Source organism: Sylvia atricapilla, chromosome 1 (assembly GCF_009819655.1).
Source record: "Sylvia atricapilla isolate bSylAtr1 chromosome 1, bSylAtr1.pri, whole genome shotgun sequence".
Taxonomy (NCBI): Eukaryota; Metazoa; Chordata; class Aves; order Passeriformes; family Sylviidae; genus Sylvia; species Sylvia atricapilla.
In genome coordinates this window covers 68,289,228-68,314,164 of record NC_089140.1, presented here as the reverse complement: position 1 = coordinate 68,314,164, position 24,937 = coordinate 68,289,228, and the positions used below count along the sequence as shown (strand labels likewise).

The window sequence follows — 24,937 nt, the reverse complement described above, 5'->3', positions numbered from 1 at the left end:
AGCACTTCAGAGCTGCAGCAACACAAGAGGACAAAGATAACTACTCAGTTATTGACAGGGTCAACACATTTCTCAGAAGAGGTAGGTAGGGACAATCATTTTGGGGAAAGAAATGTGCACTTGCTTTCCCAGTTTCACATGAAGTCTCTGCAATGTCTCCCAGGCTAGATATAATATACAGAAAAAACCAGTGCCTTCCACCTTAGGCCCTGGATGATAGCCTTCCTCTTTTGTAAAAAGCCATTCACACTTTATTTGTACACCTACCTACACCTCCCTGCTCTCCCTCCTCCACTGTTATTTTTCTGGTTGGCAGTCAAGACTCTCCTGCGGTGTGGAAATCAAGATACTGCCAAGAAGCATCACTGAATATAAATGAATTTATCAAAAATGAAGGGAGCCTAAAATACTATCACAACCTGAATGTTCCAAATAAGAATTTCTTATCCCTGAATCAGCATATTTTACAGCTCTCTGTATGGCTTTCTTTTCCTGTTATTGCTTCAGATGAGCTCTGCACCACACATCCGCATATGAGAGATTTGTACTAAGTACACCCAGAACAACTTATCAGGAAAAGATTTCTTTCACACTTCCCCCAACCTTCCCAAGTATATCTAATACAATTCCTGTCCAAATTTTTCAGGTTTTCATTTAAGACTGAAATTGATTTTCATTCCTTAGAGAAAAGTTCCCTCTCATTTTTTAAAGTTTCTGTTTAAGACTTCTTGAGCATATTTTAAAAACAGATCAAGCGAATGTTAAATTTAGAGTTTTAGCTCAGATGATCTTCCAAAAATATTCACATACATTTTTCTATTCACGTCTCTGTCAAAGTTACTTGGAAAATAATTAGCAGTATCTTCTTTGTTGTGGCTGTCTAGGAGCTATATATACATGCACAATGGCAAAAGTTTCCTGGGTCACTTCTAGTTCATTCCATTTCTGGTTCTACAAATCCCCATCCAAGCAGTGATTATTATTAATTAATATAAGAGACAAAGAGAGAGACAAGCGAGGTCAGGAGGAGGGGAGAACAGAGAAAGGAACAGAAGAGCATCGTCATCCTAGCAAACACATCCCCTTACAGCTTCAAGCATATTAACTACCCTGAGTGCAGCCTGACTTCCACTCAAGCCCTAGCACTTCTCAGAATTAAATCACACTGCTGTAACATCTGAGCTTGTCATCAGTTAAAACAAGATCTTCATGTTCATGAAGAGAAAAATATTGCCTGGAGCACTACTAGTGACAAACAGAGAAAGCAGACTCAACAGGATTAAAAAAACCCTGCAAGACCTGGTTCTTGAACCCATCCTTTCCACAACAGCATTAAAAAAGACCAAAATAAGCAGGAGGGAAACCTTATCACTCAGTCATTCTAAAGCTCTCAACATAACATTCACCTTTGCTTTGAAATGCAAAAGATGCACGCCAAAGATCACACTCCAGCAAGAGAGGCAAGGCCGTCACCTCCTTTAAAACAGAGTCAGAAAATAGACTGTGAATAGAGATGGTCAAAAAGAGCTGAACTAAAACACTGATCAATTTTTAAGATACTGATGGAGACAGATTCAAGCATATAAGATTAACAGCTGAAAACAGAACTGATGCAACAAGGGGACACAGAGGAGGTTGACATCTCAGGAAAGCCTGATATACACATTTACAGGACAAACAGCAAGGAGAAAAACAAATGAGAAAACCTGGGGGAGTTATAAGACAACAGGTGCAAAAGAGGTTCCAGACTCACAGCAGTTTAACAGCACTGCCCTATTAAGTGGCAGTGCTGTTATCTATTGCCAACACAGACTAAATCCTGTTTTATTTAAGCTACTGAAAAACAAGTACAAAGTTGACGATTGCCTGGCATCATCCTTATGCAGAAGGTGCTGTGTGCACTCAGACAGCTGCCAGCACTGAGCTAATTGAGAGTGTGGTCTTTTCCCAAAACCACAACTATAATTTTAGCTCATTACAGCCTGCATTGGGGTGTGCTCGGTTTACAACTTTGTACACTCTTCTTTTAATATTCTGATGAATAATTTAATTCCGATGGCAAGCCCTTTCACATGCAGCCATTTTTTCCTCAATCTTGTAGATGTGGTTCCAGAGTATTAAACTGGAGACATCCAAAAGGGGCTATATCTGTTCCTTCCTCGTCTCCCTGTGATTTCCCTGCTCTGTAAAAAGCAGAATGCAGAAGACAGGGCAGCCCGGGACCTACAGCAAGGTGCATCATCCTAAGGAAACTGGAAACACTGCACCATCCTGGTTTAAGTCACAGTGGAGCTGAAGAACAAAGGAAAGGCAAAGGGCTTTTACCTCCCTGAAGAGCATGCTCGCATAATTCATCTTCCCAAGCACCCAACATGCATTTGAAGGTTTGCCTGAAACACGGTCGGGGGTGTTCAGGTCAGGGGGTGTTCAAAGCGGACTCAGCTCCAATAGGAGCCAAGTGACAGATGTGTCAGGATCAGCCCTAAGGCAGCCAAAGGAGGCTGCCGGGTTTCCTCTCACAGCCACTTTGCAGCAGCTTCCAGCTGTGCAGACAGGTCCTGTTATGGAGATCCAGCATCATTTCTGCGCATGGGTGCTCCTTCTGTGTCTGTCACAGAAGGGTCACAGACTGGCTGGCACTCAGCTCTTCCTCTTGCCTCTGGCAGCCCCTTCCCAGTAGGGAAACTTACCTTGCAGATGACAGTACACATCAGCATTTAATTTAGCAGAGAACCAGCTGATTTCTTGCACCACAGAAGCAAATCCTCTCTGCAACATTCAGGAAAGATTCCACCCTAATTCATATGGAAGGTGACAGAGAAGGGCAATTTTTATTTATAAAAAAGAAGGTACTATTATAGCATATGCTTGATATAATAAACACCCTTCCTCCTACAATCATGAAGTAAACTCGAATTTCTCCCCTAACTGTGTGGAAAAGAATGTCATAAATATCCACTTTGCCATCTCTAGCATGCAAAATAATTCCTTCCCTGCTTTATTTGTCAGCCTGACCACAAGGAAGCTCTGCACTGTGGCTGCTGAAGCCTTTCACACGCAGCACACCCATTCCCCGCAACATGAAAACTATACCACATTTCCAAATAGCATCACAGGTTGTTTACAGAGACAGGCTGACTAAAGATATTTTTATCCTCATCTCCCAAGACCAATTTATAATTAGTACAGCCTTTGAACAAGATGCACTTGCAGCACAGCACCAACAGGCTGACTCAAAATAGGGCTTCTTGTAGTGCCAGTGGCCTGCCCAGGACAGCTCTTCCTGATGGCTTTTGGTACTGAATGCTGGGCCACAATAATACAGACACGGGCTGGCTGCAGTGAATGAAAACACCTTGCTGGTAGAGCTGAGAATTTTCCCAAGAACTTCCTTCTGCAAGTGGACCATGCAGCTGCCACCACAGCTCTCTCTGGCCTCTGCACCATTGGTCAGATGTCAAAGAAATTTTTCTCCATTTCATGGACATCCTTAGACTCGCTTTGGTGCAACATCGACACAGAGAAGCTGCTCTGCAGAAACACTTCCACAGCACTGACAGCCAGTGTGCTTCCATGTAGTTCACATTACAGCATCCTTCCTGTGCCTCTAAAGCCTCCCTACAGCTCTGCTGCTCAGCTCAGAGCGTGCTGGCCACACAGATCGTCCCCAAGCACAGCCTCAATCATAGGCAGCTGCCACAATGCTTTTCACAGCATTCAGATACAGCACTCCAGCTCAACAAAGGCTCTCTTGTGCTACTGCTGCATGGCCTGAAATGGGGTGAAAAGAGCATGCCATGGAATATGACTGCCAGGAAGTTAGGAAGAGGCATGAGGGGGTAGAAAAGCAGAGGAAGGCGGCCAGATGAGGGTGAACAACAGGCAGTCTGGATGGAACTGCCTCCTCCTCCCCACAACTTGGTTTGAGCGAAATATCCACAAAGCACAGAGCTTTCCTCCCCTCTCTGCATTCCTGAACAGGGTTGTTGAAAAGCTGTAACACAGCAAGAGGGGCATTCACGGTACCACGGGCTCTGTGGTGCTCCTCCTAAGAGATCTCCCACTCCCCCGGAGGCAGGGAACAAGCAGGCACCACCCAAAGGGCAGCATCTCTTCCTGCCTCTGTCCAGAGGGAAAGGGAAGAAGAGATAAGGCAAAAACCTTTCAAGTCTCATTTGTGGGATAATAAAGTGATAACCCTTTGTTTGCCCAGAACCATTCATTGTGAAGGCAGATAGTTTCATCCAGCAATTAACCCTCCCAAACAAATCCATGTAGAAACACACAAAGGAAGAAAAGGAGTAAAGTCCATAGACTGCAGTGACATCCACCCCGAATTCTTCTCTTCTTAGAAGATAAACTCTGTGCGCCTAAACGCAGTGAGAAATATTGCTGACAATCTAACAATCCTCCCAGACATAATTAGTAGTCTCATTTTATTCAATTATGAGGTCACAGAGACTTCTTTCTATACTTTACTAGCTTTTGCTATTGGGGCGAGGGGGAAGAAAAACACCAGCAGAAACCTTATGCGTAAAGCCCATATTAAGTTAACTCAGCTTCTTGGACTCCTTTGGCTTCAAATAAACAAAAACATTGCCTAGGGACAAAGTTTGACACCTGCACGCATGGCACTCTAGGACAGTTTCAATACAAGTGAGAAACCTGATCGAAACAACCACTGCAGTGACCTGAGAAACAAACATTGTCCAGGAAGAACTGCTTAATTAGGTCTGCCCACGGTCTTACTGAGAAAATAATTTCCCATGTGCATAAAGGAGGCATTTCCAGACCACTGAAGGTAATCCTTCAATGCCAGCTTTGCCCTTCCACCAGGCAAAAATTTGCTTTACTCTGTTCTGCTGTCAGTTGACCAAAAATTAGTACAATAATCTCCTGCAGCACACTCTGTAATCACAAACCAGCATTGATCCCTGCAAGTTAAACCCTCATGTTTTCAAGGAAGACTGAAGACTAGTTGCATATGTGCAAGAGATAGCACTGACTATCTGCCATGGATGGGGCAGTGTGCACTTCTGGGCTGCAAACCAGGGTTTCTGAGACCTGAATTAGCCTTTGGTGCCCCAAAACCAACCGTTGCATTGCTTTGCCTAAATCATCCTGACTATAACAACTATAACAAAAAGAAGTAATCCCATGGAAAACACTGGCCAGTTTCCAAGACAAACAAATAGCTCTAAGCTGAGAACAGCTCAAATAGTAATTACAGACAATAGTAAGTTGTGTGGTGCATGTGGAGTAGACAAGGAGAATGGATAAAATGTCTAATGCAAAGGGAAGCAAGAGGGGACACCTTATTACCTCTACAATGCAGATGGGCTACAGCCAGGCCAGTATAAAAAACACAGTTTGTTGTTTAAAAACAAATCTCTTGAGAACCTGTGGATGCTGTCCAGAGAACTGGCTTCCTAAGAGAAGCTGTGTCTAACCCCAGCACAAAACCATCCTCTTCAGCTCCTGGAAGTAAGAGTACTTGAGCCTGTGCTAACCACCTGACATCACCAACATAACTAAATTGTGATTTATTAGAGCTTTGGTCTGATTCTATACAACTATTCCTTACAGAAAGCTAAATTTCAGAGAATAAAATTAGCAATCACTGTTTATAATGTAAAGTCCATATGGCCTTACAACAAAAAAGCAGTATTTCTGATGACTTAAAGTGTCACTGCTACAGCAACCGACCAAGCTAAATCATATAACATTGCAAATCTAGAAGTTTGTGTGTTCAATCACTTAAAATAAAATTAAGAATATTGTATTTCTATGATTGCTATGGGAATGGCGACAACTTTGTTCTGATGGGGCACCCTGGCATTAGTGGTGGATATTCTGCTGCAGGCTGACAGAAATGAGGAAAGAAGCACTCCAGATTGAAAAATAATACCAGTGTTTCTGCCAGCCTTCAGCTGTAGCCAATGCTCCTTGTGTGTGCAGTTACAGAGCTCCACAGGGAACAAAGCAGCACAGGCCTGGTTTAGCTGAAAAATTGCCCACCAGTGAGGCTGGGCAGTACAACCATGCTGTTCTATTACTTCTAGACAACCTGTACAACATCGTTTGGAGACTGAAGAATGCTCTAACTGAATTAAAAACAGTTCAATGAGGTAGAAAAAACATAACTTTCTGCCTCTGGAAACCTGGGTTCAAATCAAAGCTTCAGCCATACAGGTAAACGTCGTGTTCTCTTAACTGCACGGACTGCTGCTACAAATAGGAAAAAACTCACCACCCACCAAGGAAGATTCTGCCCAGATGCAATTGGAGGTGCTGAAGAGACCTTCAGAATTCAAGCTCTGCGTACATGAAAAAATCAAATGCAAACACAAGGAAGGGATCTATTCAAAAGGATTATATTGACCACTAAGTCACTCTTTGTACTAGCTGGAAACAAATCCTGTTAGAAATCCATGTTTTCATCTCTCTTTCCAGTCCTTGTGTTTCAGAAATACATGATTGAGTCAGAATTCTGTTATTATTTGTTTCTATCCTAAGTTTTCTTTCCCTTCCCTCACCCCAGTGCACAGACGCCACTACAGCAGCTCCTATTTTCATTTCTTCTGCTTCATCCACTCTCCCACAGAGCTATCTCTCCATTCATAGTTAGGAGGGCTTGCATAACTGGCTGCCCCAAAGTGATTGCCTTCAACAAAACACTTCCTTCTTAGAATTACAAAAGCTACCTTGAGACCCCTGAGTGTGTTGCCTCTGCCGCTCTCCACACTTCTGGTATCCCACATCCCAGCCTCACTTCTCCCCTTTATCACAGGGATTAGAAATACACCAAACGTAATCTAAAGGATAAAAGATGTTTTCCTTCATCCCACCTTGCCTAGCATGATGCTCAACATACAGGTGGAGATTCTTCTTCCTGAATGACACATTGGAGCATGCACACCACACAATCCATGGCAGGCATCACTTACACGTCATGGAAATCAGAAGGGTGAACAGGGCAGAGCATGGCACACAGTATTGATTCTCCCACCTGATGGAAGCAAGAGCTCCTCATTTCAGAGGAACGAGCCATCAAGAAACCTAGTGGGATATTCACAAGCAAATAGGAGCAGATGAGCATCCTGCTTCACCCCACTTTCACTGTGGCAGACATTATATAGTAATCCAGCACTTTTCTACACCAACAAGACAAGACAGAAAAAAATAAAAAGCACACAGGCACCAAAATACTGCAGTGCCTGCTGACAGGTCCGAGTAACACATCACCAAGAGAGGTCTCCTCCAGGAAGGCATGGAAAGGCCCTGAACTGACTCAGTCATTGACATGGGGTATGGAGTTTATCCCATAGGCAGCAAGCTGGAGACAGAGATGCAATAGCCCTTTGAGTCACGCACATGCCTTCTTTCAAAGCCTAGAGTTCAGAGAAACCTGCCATTTACCATTGCTAGTTGGTAATGGACCAGCCCTCCAAACTAATGTAGACAAGATTTGCAGAATGGCATTGGAGATTTTATGGATTTTATGTCTGAATCTAGCAGCAGAAAGGGATTAACTATGGTTTCTATGAAGACACACGAACAAAGATGGAACAAGCTCCCTGCAGCAGATTCTTGTGGTACCACTTAGCTTTCAGGACAAGGTGGTAGGCATGGGGATGTTAAGAGTGCATTAATCCCAGGCAAAAAGCCTGCAGCTTCCAAAGGGCAGATTAATTATTAAACCAGCAGCAATAAAAATATTCAGCAACTCAGAGACATATACCTCTATTATGGACAGATAAGAGCTCAAACAACCTTGAACTTCAATTTATAGATTCACTCCCCCTTCCCTGTAGATAGCAACAGTTATATTTTTGAATTTGTTCTTACAAAGGGAAATTGATGAAAATGGTGGTTTAAATTGGCTAAGAGGCACAGTGTACACAGCAATAACATTTTTTTCCATCTTTCTGTCTTCTCTCCTGTCAGCACCCATAAGAATAGAGTATGCTTGCTTCCCTGGCCAACAAACCAAAAGAGGGATCATGATAATGATTAAGGGCTTTTAAGTACACCTATTTTTCCTTTAAAATAATTGGGATGGCAAATACTGGGATGTAAGAGATTAGGCCTGTTGGAGTTTGAAGAGACACTCCTTAACATCCTTGCCTTTCTAAAGTCAGGTTAGTCACTGGAACACCCGAAACTCAGGCACTCAGAATAGGGATGGGCACATGTGCCCTCAAGACATTGCAGTTTTGGGGTTGCTGATACGTACGTGCAAAGATCACCCAGTTTTGGGAGTGAAAGCAGAGCATATTCTGTACTTGAATGAAGAATACTTGTTATCAGATGACAGGAATTAAGTTTCACCTCAGTGTATTCAACTCAGCTGAACTCCAAACCACCCATTTGTCGACAGGAAATGCAAAAAAGCAAAAATAATATTTTACAGTGTTTGGCTGTGAGTCATTGAGTTGAGCAACTCCAGCTAGCAGTATTTAACAGGGTTAAATGAAAAAGTTGGTAGGCAGGCTGGAATCTCAGCAATTTCTCAACAGATTAATTTACTGTATCATCCCTTGAAGGGAGGAGTTTGAAGTCTCTAATATGTATATCACTATACACCGAGTATTAAACAGCAGAGGACAAACAATGGCCAAGCTGGCTGTCCTCCAGTTAATCATCCTGCTTTGACTCAGATTCATCTGCTATTGAAAACCAATTGCTTGTTTAATGGGGCAGAAAGATGAAATCAATTTCAATATGCATCTCTAAATTGTCCCTCTTATGTAAAAATGCTGCCTGAGGGAGCAAGAGACACATACATTTCCTTCTGCTTGTGCCAGTTTCACTTCCAATTTGCTATCCCTATAGGTACCAAACTCTAAAATTACGTGGCAAAAGAAGCTGCAGCCGAATGTAAAGCATCTCTCTTTGGTTCACGGCATTCTCAAAACACAGACGGAGCTTCTCCAGGGAGGTGACAGCCACACACCCAAGTGAGATTAGTTAACACTGACTCATCAGGTGTTTCATTAAGGAGCTGTGTCAGGGAAGAAACCGAGGGCGGTGAGCAGTGCTAAAGCCAGTGGCGCGGTGCTCTGGGGAGGAGCGGTGACTGCTGGGTGGAGGACAGCTCAGGGACAGATGACACTGGCACGGCTGGGAAAGTCAGCCCAGGCCTGTCTCCAAACGAGCAAAAGCCATTAAGTGGCACTGCCCGGAAATTAGGATCAATAGTAATACACACATTATGTGCTTTTGGTCAGCTGAGGAGTATTCAGACCAGATCAAAATGGATTTGCTGACTGCAGGGCATCCCATAATCTTTTTCCACACCATCGATTAAAGGCAATAGCACCGTTTGGGACTTCACCTTTTTTCCCTCTTCTTTTTTAAACAAGAAATCTTCCCTAAGCTGAAAAATAATTCAGTTTTCCATTCTAACTCGGGAATTCGAAAACTGCATTAACAGAGAATCCAGGACTTTTGATTTTGCTGTTGTGTTTTTTTATTATGATTTTATGACAGAATGCCCACACATGCACAATTTATGTGATTCTTTGCTAACACGATAAACCAGAAAACAAAATATTGGTGCTACTTTAGGAAAGCATAAGTCACACCACAGTCTGGACCAGTGGTCAAAACACCACCTCCACAACCCACCCACACGCTCCCTGTGCTTCCCAGCCACATCCCATTGGCCTGCGGCTATCGTACAAGGAGACATTCCTGGGTCACACATGCCTGTGTACTCGCTGAGCAGGCACTGCACAGCACGCATCTTTACACACATTTTCGGAGCGCCAGCCTCATTTTTGCAGTTATCTGGAAAACAGGCATTCCCAGAAGCGTGGCTAGCCGCCTCTGTGTCCCTCACCTCAGCTCAACGAGCAGCGTTAAGGCGCTTGAGGCAATGCAAGTGGCAGGATGGTTTGCCAAGGCACTAGTGTCAAAGGCTTCAGGTTCACAGGGAAGCTGCTTGGTGCCACAGTAAGGAATTTCCATCACTCCAGACAAGCCTAAGAGATCACCCACATACACAAAAGTCTCCTCTTATGTCACATGTACCACATTAACATTACAAAAAGAACCAAGCACTCAAGCATTCCAGAATTAAAAAAGCCTGCGTTTACTGCTTGTCAGCTAACTGCCTGATCTCATATCAATTTTATCATCACGAAGTTATTTAATGAATAATAAAGTTTGCACTGTGCTTTTTCGCCACACTGTCTTGGGGGATAAGGTACCAAATACTTCCAACTCCCGCCAAAAAGATAAATAGAAATGAAGAAAACACAGACCCTGGCACTTGGGAATTTGTTTCAGTAAATTCCAGCAGTGTGCAGGACATGAGGAGTAATGTCTGCACATTTGGGGAGCAACTGCCTCTCCCACCAAACATCCATGCTGCACACAAGTATCACCAAATCACACAACATATTGAGCTGGAAGTGACCCACAAGGATCAAGCCCAACTCAGGCCTGTACAGGACAATCCCCAGAGTCAGACCATGTGCCTGTTTCAAGCCACTCTAGATGACAGTGCTGTCTGAAAGCCAGTCTCTGGTCACTAAGAACTCAATGAAGAAGAAGAGATACGAAGGAATTGCATGGGAGACTATGCCAACAATATATTATACATGCTGTCTGTATGGGATGGGGCGTTTCTATCCCATGAGAAATTTTAATATTTTGACATCTGCTTTCACCTAATCTGTCCTTGTTGCTTAAGGATTCCCATGATACAATGGACTAGTTTAGCAAGGAAAGAATCTGCAGCAAAAATGTGGCCCAGGAATGCAGACATGAGGAATAAGACATGCACAGTCTTTAAAAGTAACACATTGTCGCATTTGAAAGTAACACATTATCTCCAGAGACCACAAATATTAAATGTGACCCGAAACAAAACATCCAGGGTTTCTCCAGCATAGGGAAATGCCAAAAAAGCCAAATATTTTCTGTAGAAAGTTCATATCAAAATACTGTACTGTTTCCAAAGAAGAAATGTGTGTATATGTATGTACATATACACACAAGCACAGACATATATATATTTATTTACATATATTTATTTTTAGGCAATCTTCCCCTCTTTTAAGACATATCCTCCCTTATGCCATGCTTTTCTTCCATTGCTTCATAATTTGCCTTTGACCTGTTTGCTGCCACAACAGATAGAATGTTCACTCACTCATCTATCTTTGCTAGGTCTGCTGCTAGTATTCCAGAATTTCAAATGAAAAAAGACCACAAATTGCCACTAAAAGCAGTTGAGTGAGAGTCTCTTCCTCTCCCTGACCTTTCCATGGGAGGGTGGCCAGCCCAGCTAAAATCCACACATGCACCATTCCTCACCCATCATTTCTTTAACTTCCTTTAGTAGTGTCCAAAGACCATGACAGAAAAGACTGTGATGCTGTTAGAAAATTTTAGGCTTGAAGAATTCAATTTTCCTCATAGAATGATGCTCAGATTTTTTTCCCCTTTTGATTTTGCTCCATCTGAAATACTACTCTGTAGTACACAAGAAACTCATCTAAGTACAGTTCATCCTGAACACACAGAGACATCGTGGTACGAGAAGGAAAGAGCACATTACTGGTTATGGTTCCCTTATCTGCATAATTCCACTACTGTTGCAAACACAATAATCCTAGGGTGGATCTGTGAAAACAACAGAGCAGAGAAACTGACAGTGCTGGGAGTAATATTTTAGTATTTTTGATTTCTTTTGTTTAAGTCTTATCATCTTGCACAGTGCATTTTGAGTGCAGCTACAAAACCAGCCAAACTGGCCAAATTCAGGAGGTGTGTCAATATGTGGCAGAAAATTCTGACACTGAGAGTGCTTTGAGACCTGTAATGTATGGTCACACCTTTGCTTGGTTTTCAAAGCTTCCAGAGATAATGCTGGTCAGGATACAGTTTGTCATCCCACCACATAAGTCACCTTCCTACATTCTTCACACCCCCTGACATTTACCTCCAACATTTGCATCCATTTGCTCCTGAAATTGCTATTTCAATGAAAGAGCAAAAAATTGGCTCAGCAAATCCAATTTCTGTTAATTTGTTGGCTGGATTGTGTGGCTGAACAGAGCCAGCAGAGAGAAATGCAGGTGAGCAGGGCTGCTCCTCCCTGCCTCAGAAGCTGCTGGGATCCCCCCAGGTTGGGTGTTCAGGAGCAGTAACAGGAGCACAAACACATTTCTCCTGCATGGTGACCACATTAACAGGAACGCTACATCCAATAATTGCTGAACATCAGTATCTTAATAGGATCACAGCTGCAGCACAGTTCCCATGGAGTTAAGACTTTTTCTTCAAGACCTTCAGGGGAACACCAGTACTGAGGAATGGGCACACGACCACACAGGCAGCAGCCCTGCTGGCCCCCAGACCCACACCACGCTGACAGCACCTCTCTCAACAGGTAGGTGCACTGGGGCACGATCAGGCTGTGTCAGAGCTCCCCTCTGCTGCTGCCAAGATCTCCAGGTACAGACAACACGGAATGGCTTTGCCAACCACATCCTATTCCTGTCCTGATTCACCAGTTTGCAGAACAAACAGAAAATGGAAGTTTCAACAAATTGTATGTGTAGGTTACTCAAATGCGAGATAATTTTACGTTTACAGTTAAATGAAATTAAACTTAATGAATTTTACACTGAATGCCTGTCCTGAAATTGTCTCAAGGTTTACATTTCAAATTTAACCATTTAAATTTACCATTTCATACCAATTATACATTGTTCAAGTGTAACTACTATGCAGTATATTTTAAAAATCAGCTTAAATATTGTTTGCTTTGGCATTTAGCCTTCTTGCAGCAGTAGCTTTAAGTCACTAAAATTCTGTTTGAAATCAGAATTGTCCACAACATTTTGCAGATCAGTATTCCAATTCAGAATTATCAGGAAAAACTTTTATGTTTTCACGTAAATCTTAGTGAACACTCCTAATATATTATAGCAAGTGTTCTAGAGTACATTTCTCATAGATGTTTCACCAAAGAATAAGCACTATTACATTCCACTGCTGAAAAAGTGAATCTCACTTTTCAGTGAGTAGTTTTCAATACCGCCATTTATAACAAAACAAACAGGAATACAGCTAAAGCCTAAACACATGAGTCCAGAAACTTCCCTTTGTATTGCCTGTTTTACACAGTACATTTTAAAATAGAAATGGGCATGCTGTAGTCAGATGTTCTCAGGCAGCCACCTGATTAAGCAATCCAAAATTAATTCAGAAAGAAGAAATAAAGTAAAAAAACAAAACAACAAAATCCCCAAACACCAAAATCAAACCAACCAAACAAAATCCTACACTTTGGCAATCCCAAAGTCTTTGAAAATGTTCTGATTGAAAGATAAAGGTTATAGCAGCTTGACAGACAATTCAGTGCAGAGAACATCTTTCAGCATCTTTATACTAGACACAAACATCATCATCTCTGCCCCCAGTTCAAGACCTAACCTTTTCTTATCCCAAAGCCAAAAAAATAAAATTTAGTCTCATTGAAGGGTAAAATTTACTGAGTAAAACTGATGGGACAGCAACAAAATGACCCTTTCAAAGCTACTCTTTCCAGTACTGGAATATCAGATTGGTGGTCTGCATTTCTGCTCTTTAAGGTTAGCACTGCCAAGTTCTTGATCAAGAGGTTTTGGTCTGAATCACAGATTTTTTGTTGTCGTCAGCAGACTGAAGGGTTTTATTTATTCACTAATTTGGATGTTGCTAAGAAAAGCCAGCCAGAAAAGTGGAAATCTCGTAACTAGGACCTGATCATATTTGGTTCTCCAACTGAGCTTCAGAAGTTTTCAATAAATCCAAAGCCAGGCTTCTTACTCTGAAAGCTTAAATAAATAAAGTTAAAGCCATACAGATCTCTGTAAATTATTTTTGAATTGCTTTTCTCTGCTGCCAGTTTATCTGCTTTTCTTGAAGTTAGTCACTGCCTAGAAAAGGTGGAAGGACTTCCATCTGCTATTGCTTCAAAGGAACTATTCTGAAAGGAAGCATCAACCTGTCCAAGACATATGTTTCTCAACGTATTAGACCTGCTGTCTCTGCCAAGATGCAATTAAACACGGTCTAATCTTTAAAAAAGCTTGCAAGAAATAAGTTTTAAATCCCACATTTAAGAATGACCCACACTAAATTAAGTCAAGCTTTGCCACGACAAGCAACTGACTAATCTGGGAATTTCCTGACCCAAGGTTGCTGCAGTAAGCTTGCAAGAATTGATCCATTTGCAGTACAAGCAAGCCACAACGTCTCTTACACTGCTTCTACAGTCACAGCAGGGCATTATGGCAAGGCAAATTTATATGGCCATGGCCTTTGCAGTCCCTCCTCTCTCCTCGACTCCCCAGGCACACGCTCCTTCTCTCCACCTTTGTCTGCCTATGCTTATTCCACCCGCAGTGAGCTTTTGTAAAGAGAAAGACCAGGGGGAAACTGGCTTAAAACCAAAGAAAACAACAAAATCAACAGCTTTCTGCTTGTTTACACTGCTGAATCGGTTCACTGTAGGGCCAGCAGTAGGTGGGAGCTCCAGCCAGGGCAGGATGGACATACTCAGAACAGGCAGTGTCAGGTCAGCATAGGCTGTCCCTGAGCTGCTGTCAGATTCTCCTGCAGGGCAAAAGCTCCAGCCAGTTCCTCCTGCACTGTCATTTTGAGCTTTTAACTACTCCCAGAGTGAGAGCAGAAAGGATCAGACACATAAACAAAAGGCTTGTCCTGCTTGCACAGCCAGGTGGGTTATTTCTCCCAGAAGCCCACTCCTGTGAGCTTTTCCACCTGCACAGCACTGCCATGGGCAGAGCCACACTGCAGCTGTTGGCTGGCAGCTGAGCAGCACTGGGCAAGCAGGACATGCTTCTGTGGCCTGAAGGAGGGATAGAGACAATAGGTAAATAAAAGTATCCTAGTCAGAAGTCAAATCCAAAGCTGTCCTGGCAGGAAAAAAGCATTGATATGCCCAGTGCAGGTCCCACCTGGTACTAAAAACCTCCCAGCCAGGATCCCAGCAATGGACAGCGCTGAGGCAGCAGAGCTACTCACATTCACACATGCTAGCAAGACATGCTGCCAGCTTTGTCTGGCCATCTTTTTGTTTCCAAAACAACTAGGACACAAAATCTCTAATTGCTCCTATTATTCTTCATTGGATTGGAGCAGATTTCTTATTTTAGAAAAATATCTGTCACATTGTCTTTTATCACAGCATGAGAAAGGAGGCAGCTGCAGTACATACTGTATAGTCTGGGTTTTTTTATTTTCCCTCTTTGGGTCATGCACTAGCTATTCTTCTTCTCTGCTTTGGCACATGTTACTAACCCTAGACCCACACAAAACACTTACCCTCAGGGAAAGGCCACCTTTAAAGAAAAGGTCAGGAAGGGAGGAAAGGCACCTGCATGAATGCTTTTTTATTGAAATACAATACTCAGCTAAAAAGGATGAAGTCTGTCTCCTGAAAAAGTCAAATCCATCAGGTTAAAGGTTTCCAAGATGCAGATGGGATTTTACATATTTTCTTCCAGACTTAGCACAGACACTGAAGAAAAAAAACATAAGCAGAATGGGACAACTGATTGGATAGAATGGGACAATGACTGATTCACTATTCTAAACTCACACATGACATCTGAAAGACTCATATGAGTACAATGAGGGTTGATATAATCAAAGCTTCTCCTGCCCAAATTCCAAAGCATTGGAGTTCACTAATTGGGTTTCTCTGTTGTACAGATACAAGAGAAACAGGCTTTTTTTTCAACAGATGACAAACACTGACAGTTTTATTTATTTATTTAACTTTCAAAGCCGAGTCATTTTTAATGGATCTGTAATTCAAAAGCTCTTTAATTAATTTTCCTCAAGCTTCCTAGAAACACAGATTTGGCTTTCTGCATTGAAAAACAAGTCAGTCAAGTTCTAGGCAAAGAACCACAACCAAACATTTCAAAGTCAAACCTATAAATGAAACAAAAATGGAATGTTATTAGGAACACTGGTTGCAATTTCACCACATAAGCTACTTCCAGCATTACCCAATCTTTAAGTTGCTCTTATTTTTCCTTCCTGCCTTCAATCCATTTTTGTTTGCTACAATAATAGTAAAAAAAAAACCCACAGAAATTCTTCCCTTATATTGCTTTTTGCCTCACCACATTATTGATTCTGCTCCTGTGCTTTTTTTGTAGCTTTTCTTTCTTCTGACTCTCTTAATCCAGTGCTCCATATCCAGGAGACAGCTAGAGTGCCTACAAGTACAGGACTGAAATCTGAGTGGAAGCAACAGTGGAACTGGAAAAAGTCCCTGAAGAGCTGACAGGCTGACACTTTGTTCCTTCTGGAGAGCACTTTCACATCAAGCAGAAGACCAGGGATCCATTTGTTTATTTTGGACAACAACTCTGGTGCTTAAATATCCACTGAACTCAATGCTTCATAGAGAAAATGCCCTCCTCGTTTCTCCAGGGAATTAATCTCAAGTGTCTGGATAACAGTAACATAAAGTAACCTACCTATGTCTTAGTAACAGGACACGCAGGTTCTCCAGTCTGCACTTTGAACAAAATCCCAACTACAGTGCACAGTGCTCCAGCAGAGCCTGGCCTCCCCCACGGCGCTTCTCAGGTCCTAGTCCAGCTGAGGCATGTGCAAACACTGCTCTCCCCTGCTGCTTCTGCCAGAGATTATTCTCCTCAGAGAATAAACAACAGCAGAATGAAATGTCTGTCTTTAACCTAGTACACTGATTATGTGAGCTAAGCCACTGATGGAGATGAATTTGCACTTAAATGCCTGATTGCAAGAGAGAGGGCTGTGGCATCACAGTACAAGAGGGTGGTCTCTGCCATGGCACTAGGTCAGAAAGCTGGAAGGAAAGGCCACAAGAATTGTTAGCCTGCCAGGAATTCCTCCAAGCATAGGCCAGTTAGAGATAAATGCTGGGACATCACCTAGAGAGGTGCATGAGCATGGATCCAGAATTTCTGATGCAAGTACTGGACTGTGCTTTCTTCCACAGTTCAGCATAAGCACCTCATCAAGGGACAGCTATATTTCCAAGCCACTGAACCATCTTCAAACATACTTTTTCTTTAGGATACTACCTAGAGTTTTTTACCAGGCCTAAGTTCAAGAATTGTTGCAAGAAAAGTTGAAAGATTCTGTACAGAATGTATAGGTGACTATAGCAGACATACAGCTTATATATCCAAAATTGGAGTAGTCCTAAGATTTGCACATCATTCATTAGAATTCAGTAAACTGATTTCTTCTCTCACAATTCATACCATAACCAGAATTCAAAGAATGTGAACAAACAAGTTTCCAAGCTATTAGCAAGCACTTAGGTCTCAACTTATCTCTAAAAACTGCATAAGTGTCTCTGCAAGTCATTTAAGAAGGGACCAGATGTTCTCAAAAGACAAAAACATAGCTCACACTTTTAGGTCCATCAGTAATTGCAGCATATAACTTATGAACAAATTCTTTTACAATGCTACATCAAGGAGTTTTCTTAAAAAAAATAAAAAGAAAAATGAGCGTTATGAGCATTGGTATGGTGTGTATGATTAAATTCTTTACACTGTCAACAATTAAAATGAAGCATTAAAACAAAAGTGAACTTTTTATTGTATCTGACTAAATAATACAAACTTGTAGAACTATTGCAATGAGCACTGCCTGCAAATTTCATGCTTTGAGTGAAATTTAATTAACTTGAACTAGTAAAAATCCCACAGGGTTACATTATTTGTAAGTGAGAAAATAGGAGTCATGTGTGCGTGACTGGGGATGGGAATTTGGCTAGCATTGTCTAATTATGGTTCCTCTTGAAAGGCACATAAATATTTATGTGAATTTGTGCACTGACATTTGTTGCTGGACTCGAATGTTCAAAGTCACTACAGATAACTTCTAAATGCACCTTCTACATACACACAGCTTTTCCTCTATGCACATCCTGTTTCTATAACTTGGCTTGTTTTCCTGACAAGCTAACCTGTAGGGATAGGCAGGAAAGGGAAGTAGAGCACTATTCATTCCTAGGTGATTTATGAACCTATGCGTCCTTCCTTCTGCAGCAGAAAGCTGGCACACGCACACACAAAAATATGTGTGCATGTCTGTGCCTTCACTGGAAGAAGCATCTGGGGGAAAAACAAATCCAGCCCTGAATGCTGTCTGTCTGAAGTGCAACTCCTGAGAATGTCACTGCTCATCTCCTTTCCAACATTAGCCCATCCTGTTTTGAAGTGCTGCCAAGTGCCAGGACACAGATGAGGAACAGGGCAGTTAAAACTTAGTAAGCCAACAGTCCCAGCACAATGGACTTTATATGTACAACTTCTCTCTGATATCCTCTGTAAAAAATTTAGCTTCCTGCTAGGAAAAACTGAAAAGGTGTAAAAAACCAAAGCCACTTGGATGTGGCCTGCACAGATGCATGCACATGTGTTAGGGGAAGCTTTTGCTACCAGCCAGCCTACACAACACAGAACACTATCCTGGATCTATGTAGCAAGAAAAAGTCATTTAGCAGCTGTCTTACAGCAAGAGGAAAAAAAAAAACCAAAACAACAAACCAGTGGAGGGAATAGACATTTCACAATTTATTCTTACACTGAGGCTATAACACCAAGTCAGTTGAGTCAAAGAATTGCAAGTGAAAAGCAACTTTTTGGACTTAATTATCCATTTTAAATTCTCAGAGTCTAAAGTCATCATTTGTATCAGCAGCTGAGACAACACAAAGTAATTTGGAAGAGGAAGAGAAAAGCCCTTCTCATTTCCTTTCAGTGCAACAAGCTTTCAGCTGTGCAACAGACTTATGAATCTATTTGACATTGCTCAGAATAAAAAAAAAAAATCAATTAAAAAAATCCCTAGAAGTGCAATTACACTTCTGAACAGTTACAAGAATTTGCGTGACAGAAGGTAAGATTCTGCAGACTGAGCATACCCACAGTGTTGGAGCTGGTCTGGAACAATTAAAAGACAGACATTTTAAATGGTAAAAATGCAAGCTAGGTTCTGAGCTGGGGAAATTGCAAGTGCATTCTAATCTCATGTGACTGTCATCGTCACAAGTGTAACAACTGCAGTGTTCAATCTTAATTGCATTCACAATTGACCAGTCATACGATAAGTACCTAAAATAAAATTAATTCCTTAGGCTTTTTATCACTTTGACAACACATACGATTTTCAGTAACCTAAATGGAAAAATTTATTAACGTTATATTCTGCTACAACATCCATATCAAACAAACGTCTCTTAACCTTCCAATATTCTTTAGAAAGAGCGTACTTTTAGTCTCCTTTGGCATACTTGAAGACTTGGTATAAATTAATTTCAAAAGGGCTGCCTTCAATGGTACAGTTTTTCCAGGATTCAGGACAATATGCTAGCAATGCTTTGAGGGCACCTCTGCTCCAGAAGCATGTAGGGGTTAAAATAAGGATGAAAGTCCACACCCTAATGGCAAACACTGTGTCCCTTGAAGGACCTATACCCACTTGGACCATCAGAAAAGGGAAGGAAATTCAGCAGTAGTGAGGAAAAAGAGGCAAACAGATTATTATGAGTTGCGATTTGACTATAGTGAGGGAAGCAATGCAGAGCAAGGAAAATTTATACTTATAAGGAGAGTACTGCAATTCCAATAACCTTTTCCACTCTTGCATAAATTGAACCCTCAGGCACTTGATAAAAGGCATGCACAGCACTTTTTTTGAGCAGCTGGAGAGCTGCTACTGCATACTATTTTTTTTTTTTTTTAGCAGTTCTCCCACAAAGCTATCAAAAATTGTAGCAGTGCTGTTTCCAGAGAATCACATCCCGGCTCAATGATAGAACAGCCTGTGGTGGCTCTATAAACAAAGTGGTTTTGTACCATTTGACAATTAATGATCACTTTAAGGTGAGCCAGATAAAATTTCTTGTTCAGTGGATCCCTCTGTGATCACTCCTACCAGATCTGCATCAAGTGACTCAGACAAAGGAAGGCTGGTTACATAAACAGAAGGTAGGTGGCTTAACAACCTTGATCTTATCACAGACCTGTCAGTGGAGAGAACTGCACGTTTCTGCAGAGCTAACTCACATGTCAATGCACTGGAAAGGAATCAGCTGTTTTCCACATCCTCCGATTTGGGAATGCTTTGCAGGGTTATTTATTGAGTCAGTTCAGATTACACAGAATAGTTTCAGAGCCTGCTGTTTCCAGTGCTTCACCTGCCTTGCCAAGGCCATGCTTGCTACTAAAGACTCATGAGAGGAAAAGTGAGAATGAAATCAATTATAAACTTGGAATGCTTCAGGATTTCAGAGCCTATACACTTTTGAAAAATAAAGAAGGAAAAGACAAAGAGATAAATCTCACCCTTTCTATTAACACCTGACTGGAAGCAAAATTATTTTTACAAATTTGAAATCATTACAGCCCAACACTCAGAGGGGCTCCATTTTGGCACTTGCTCATTCTTCAGTCAGCAGCAAACTTTCTAGCACTCAGCTCTAGCTTTCCAGGACATATGTTTAAAAAAAAAAAAATCTTAGGCCACATTTAGCCTCTCAGCTGACTGTCTGTGTAATTTACAGGAGTAACAGGTTAGATTGACCTAGCTATAAATGAGAAAGATACATCACAGCTGGACATACTACCTGGTCTGAAAGCCTTTGCCAAGCTTCCACAGGGTTTTGAAACACAACCTATGATTTTCAACAATGTTTCTACCTTTTTTCTCCCAACAGTCAAAGAGAAGCAACATGCCCACTCATTCTCCTACTGTGCACTGGAGGGATACCCCTGCTTCCTTGCTCCAACCTGAAATGTCATCTTCTTTCCAGCAGAGCTATTTCCAGAGCTTATTTACCAGTTCATTCAAGTCTAGACTTTCTAATTTTGCAGCATAATCTGTAGCTCAGTCACCCATGAAACTGCTGAACAGCCTGCAATTGTGTGCAAATCCACGCCACGGCTTGTGCTGCCTGAGCTCAGGTACAGTCATTTGCAACTGCATACGACATTTTAATGGGAAACACTTTAAACCTTCCAGGAGCATTTGCCAGAAAAATATATATTCCCTTCCTCACCTTCTCCTTAAATAGTTTAATTAATGCCAAAGTCCTATCTTTGGCACCAGAAAGTGACAAAAGCAAAGATCCTGACAGGGAAACAGATACAGCATAGGACATGAACATCTGAAAGAGAAGGCTTTTTTCTTTTCATGCACTTAATGGCCCTGCCCAGTGTGAGCCCCCACTCCCACTCTATCCCCCAGGCTCAGGCAGCACAAGAGACACTGTGCCCTGTAGATCTCCCAAAGGAAGCAGAGGACAAGATCAGAAGGCACATCCCACTGACAACAGCACACTTGGTTGTCTCTGGAGGGAAGGTGATGGCTTGCCTGGCAGAGGGCTCAGGCAGGTGCTGGCACCAGCCTGACTTGGGCAGCAGCGCATGAGAGGAGAGGGGCTGAAGGGGGAACTCTTGCCCTCAGCCATGAGAGCTCTGGTGTCGGCTGATGGCAAGGAGCCCTAAGAGAGGGAGCTGTGCTGAGTCAGCCACAGCATCTGCCCTTCTCCACAAGCACCCAGGAAAAGGCTGCTCCATGGCCAGGGCCAAGGCAATGACCCAGAGAGACGAAAGTGACCCAGATGCAACACCCTCCCCACCCTCCAAGTAATCAGATTTTGCTCTCTCCCATGACTTCCACATTTGCTGAGTGTGCTTGGTCCCACGTGAGTTGCAACAGCAAGCAGAGCTATCTGCAGTGAGACTGGTGTGCCTTGCCTGCTGCTGCAAATCCACAGATACCAGCAAAGGCATTACTCAGGCACCCGTGACCCTGCTCAGGGCTCCCACACCTCTTCCTCTCCCTCTCAGCCTGTCCAAAGGAGAATTCCTCTCAGAGCCATCTTAGGGCTTTCCGCCCCAATGGTTAAACTCAAACCTCCTGTCCTTCAGTGGGCAGCAGGCTGTGGCATGGTGCATCCATCTGTGCTGAGCTAACAGGGGCAGAATGCCCATCCTTCCTCTCTGGATGTGCACATGGCCACAAACACCAAACAAAAGGCACCCTGAGAAAGAACTAGCTTTCCCCCTGCCTTCTCTTGACCTGTCTTCCTCCAGTCCCTAGTCTACACTCTTTTCTACACCTAGCTGCTGGGCAGGCCATACATGCCCTTTCAACCACCATGGTCAGAATACTCCTCTGCATCCTTTCACCATTTCTTCCTCCAGCACCATTGGTGCCAGCACCATTTTCCAACAAGGAGTGGCCCATTACTGCAGAAATCTGCTCAGCAAAGATAGTAGTGGACCCACCCAGCACACCACAGTGGGCAGCACCAGCTGTGCATCACATTGCTGCTGTGTGACATACTGGGAGACACTGTACCCTCCTGGGAAGAGTTTCCTGAGGATTTTTGTTGGTCCCTGACCATACAAGATGTGTGCTAACTGCTGAGGAGCACAGGAACCCACAGAAGATGAGTAGGAAAACCTGTTTCCAGGCAGGAAAAACACTTCTGGAAGGCAGTAAAAGCTCCTCCTGTTCTACATCAGAATGAAAGAAAAGCCTTTCAAAGCTGCATGTGTTTGCTCAATGGACTAGGATTTGCTGCCTTTCATTCTTCTGGATGATGCAAGGACCCACAGCAGCCACTCTGCTTCCCTCCCTCACAGAAAGCACCATCACCTGCACAAAGCCTGTCTCTTCCTGCAGCTTCACTAAACATTTCACCTGAAACACCTCTTTCCAGCAAAACTATGGCAGTTGCAGGAAAAATTTTCAGTTTAACAAATCAACATCCCAAGGTAGTTCCTTCAGATAAGCCCCGAGCAGCTCCCAGTAGACGCTGTGCTTGGAGGCCACAAGAAGTGAGCTCCCACAGCACTGAGGAAAGCCGCAGAGCAGCACAGGCAGCTCTGTGCTGTCCCTCCACACAAGGCAGGGCTCACCCCTGGTGCACTCTCCACCGTAGGGCACACAGCTCAGAAAACAACACTAGCCTGATGAAGAGGAGTGTGGTTTGGATGAAAGCAACTCAATCTTGGCAGCTTTGTGTTTTAAAGGCAGCACTTTGGTGCTCTTCTCACTCCCAAAGCATCCTGAACTGTTATTTACAATTTCCCTCAGGCAGGCCATAAATCCAAGCACAACTAGCAAGCTCAACACAGTGTAAAAGGATCCCAGAGGCAGACTAATTACCTTTGCAGGCTATGCAAGCCTATGCAGTTTTCCCCTGCACAGTAGCTTTGGAAATTTTGGCTAATGGCTGCCACTAACAGGTCAAACTTTCCACTTTCCATTGTTCTGTTCAGGGCAGCCAGCTGGGAGTTCACGGGCAACAGATCTCCAAGGGAAGAAATCAAGGCCATTAAGGGAAAGGGAAGAGAGTCTATGAATCACAAGAATACTCCACACACTTTTCTGATTCCAGCAGAAAAGATAGTAAATAAAGACCGAGAGGAAGCCCAGCAGATTATGAGGACTAAAATCAAACCCACCACCAAAAAGAAAACCCTACAAATCCCAACCTCTTGAGACTTTACTTCTCTCTGAGTACTCTATACCAAGGTGACAACTTCTTTTTTGTTTAAATTATTTAATACAGTGAAGACCCACTCCCCTCATCTCTTGAGACAGAAGGTCAGAAGATCTATCAGAGGCGCAGGTGCTGCATCTTTCACATTTTCTCACCTCCACAGAAGTGTGCTGATGTTCAGCCTGCAGCTAATTTCACACTCCTAGCACCTACTAGATGTGTTTGGATATTGTCTATCCAGACAAGAGTGGCTATAGCAAACACCTGAATTTTAGAGGGGGTGGGGATAAAATAACAAACTCAAATCATTGCTCTGGACCAAATAGTGCATGAAACAACCAGAATATGCCATTTTCTAAATGAAAGCCTGGGTTAACAAGCTATTGTCTGGTCTAAAGCAACACATACAGTCTTTCATAGCAATCATAAAAATGTCCATAATCAAACTTCTACTTAGTTGGCATTTCCCCATGAAAATCATCAGTTACAATCTCTGAAAAGTTAAAAAAACCCCTCATCACATAAGAAAAACTAACGTGCTGCAACTGGGCTGTGAAAAATCCCGACAAGCCTATTATCCATCTGAACATCACACTGGTAATTGCTGAAGCCCCCTCCCATGGGAGCCACACAGGTTAAATTACTTCCCAATAAAAGTGTAATGTTTTCAGTGGTAGTTTCATTTTTGGTGAAAGATTGTCACTAGAGATTACATGAGCAAAGGCAAGAGAATTAAAAAAAAATCATGTATCTCAGGCACCATATCAGGTATAACAATGAAGTACAATACGGAACTCTTGCCCATTGCAGTCAGGCCTATTTCCCCTTGGCATAGGCCAAAAATAAAACAAAAACTATGGAACTTAATACTATAAAATACTCCGTGCAAAGTAAGGATACTGTGCTAAATCTTGATGGGTTAGATACCATCCACAACAGGAAGTAAATAAAATTTTATGAAGATCTGCACAGCAACTTCCAGAATATAATTAGATCATACTTTTCCAGAGCCATAATAAAGAGGAGGAAGTTTTGTGTTTTCTTTGGTTGGTGTGGTGCTACCTGTTAATTACAAACAGCCAAGGAAGCAGAAGATGCTCTCTGGAACATATCCAAGGGACACAGATTAGGCTGGTGGCATCATGGATGCACCTTCCAAAGGCAAGGCCTCCACAGGAGGTTTTCAAGTGTTGTGGCTACAAGTTTACTAGTCACCTCAGATGGGAGCATGTAGGTATTTCTCACAAGCTTCAGCTCAAGTTTCTTTTAGAGATTTTTTTTTTTCTCCCTCATGAAATAGACAAAAACAACAACAGCCAAACAAAACCTCAAAATTACCCAAACAAAAAATAAAAAAAAGTTGATAAAAGGACTTCAGGG

The 24,937-nt window shown here is 42.5% G+C and overlaps 1 protein-coding gene across 1 annotated transcript in view; it reads right to left on the bottom strand.

Annotated features, from left to right (window-relative positions):
• SLC22A23 (solute carrier family 22 member 23) overlaps window positions 1-24,937 on the bottom strand; it is a 109,338-nt gene that overhangs the window by 60,011 nt on the left and 24,390 nt on the right.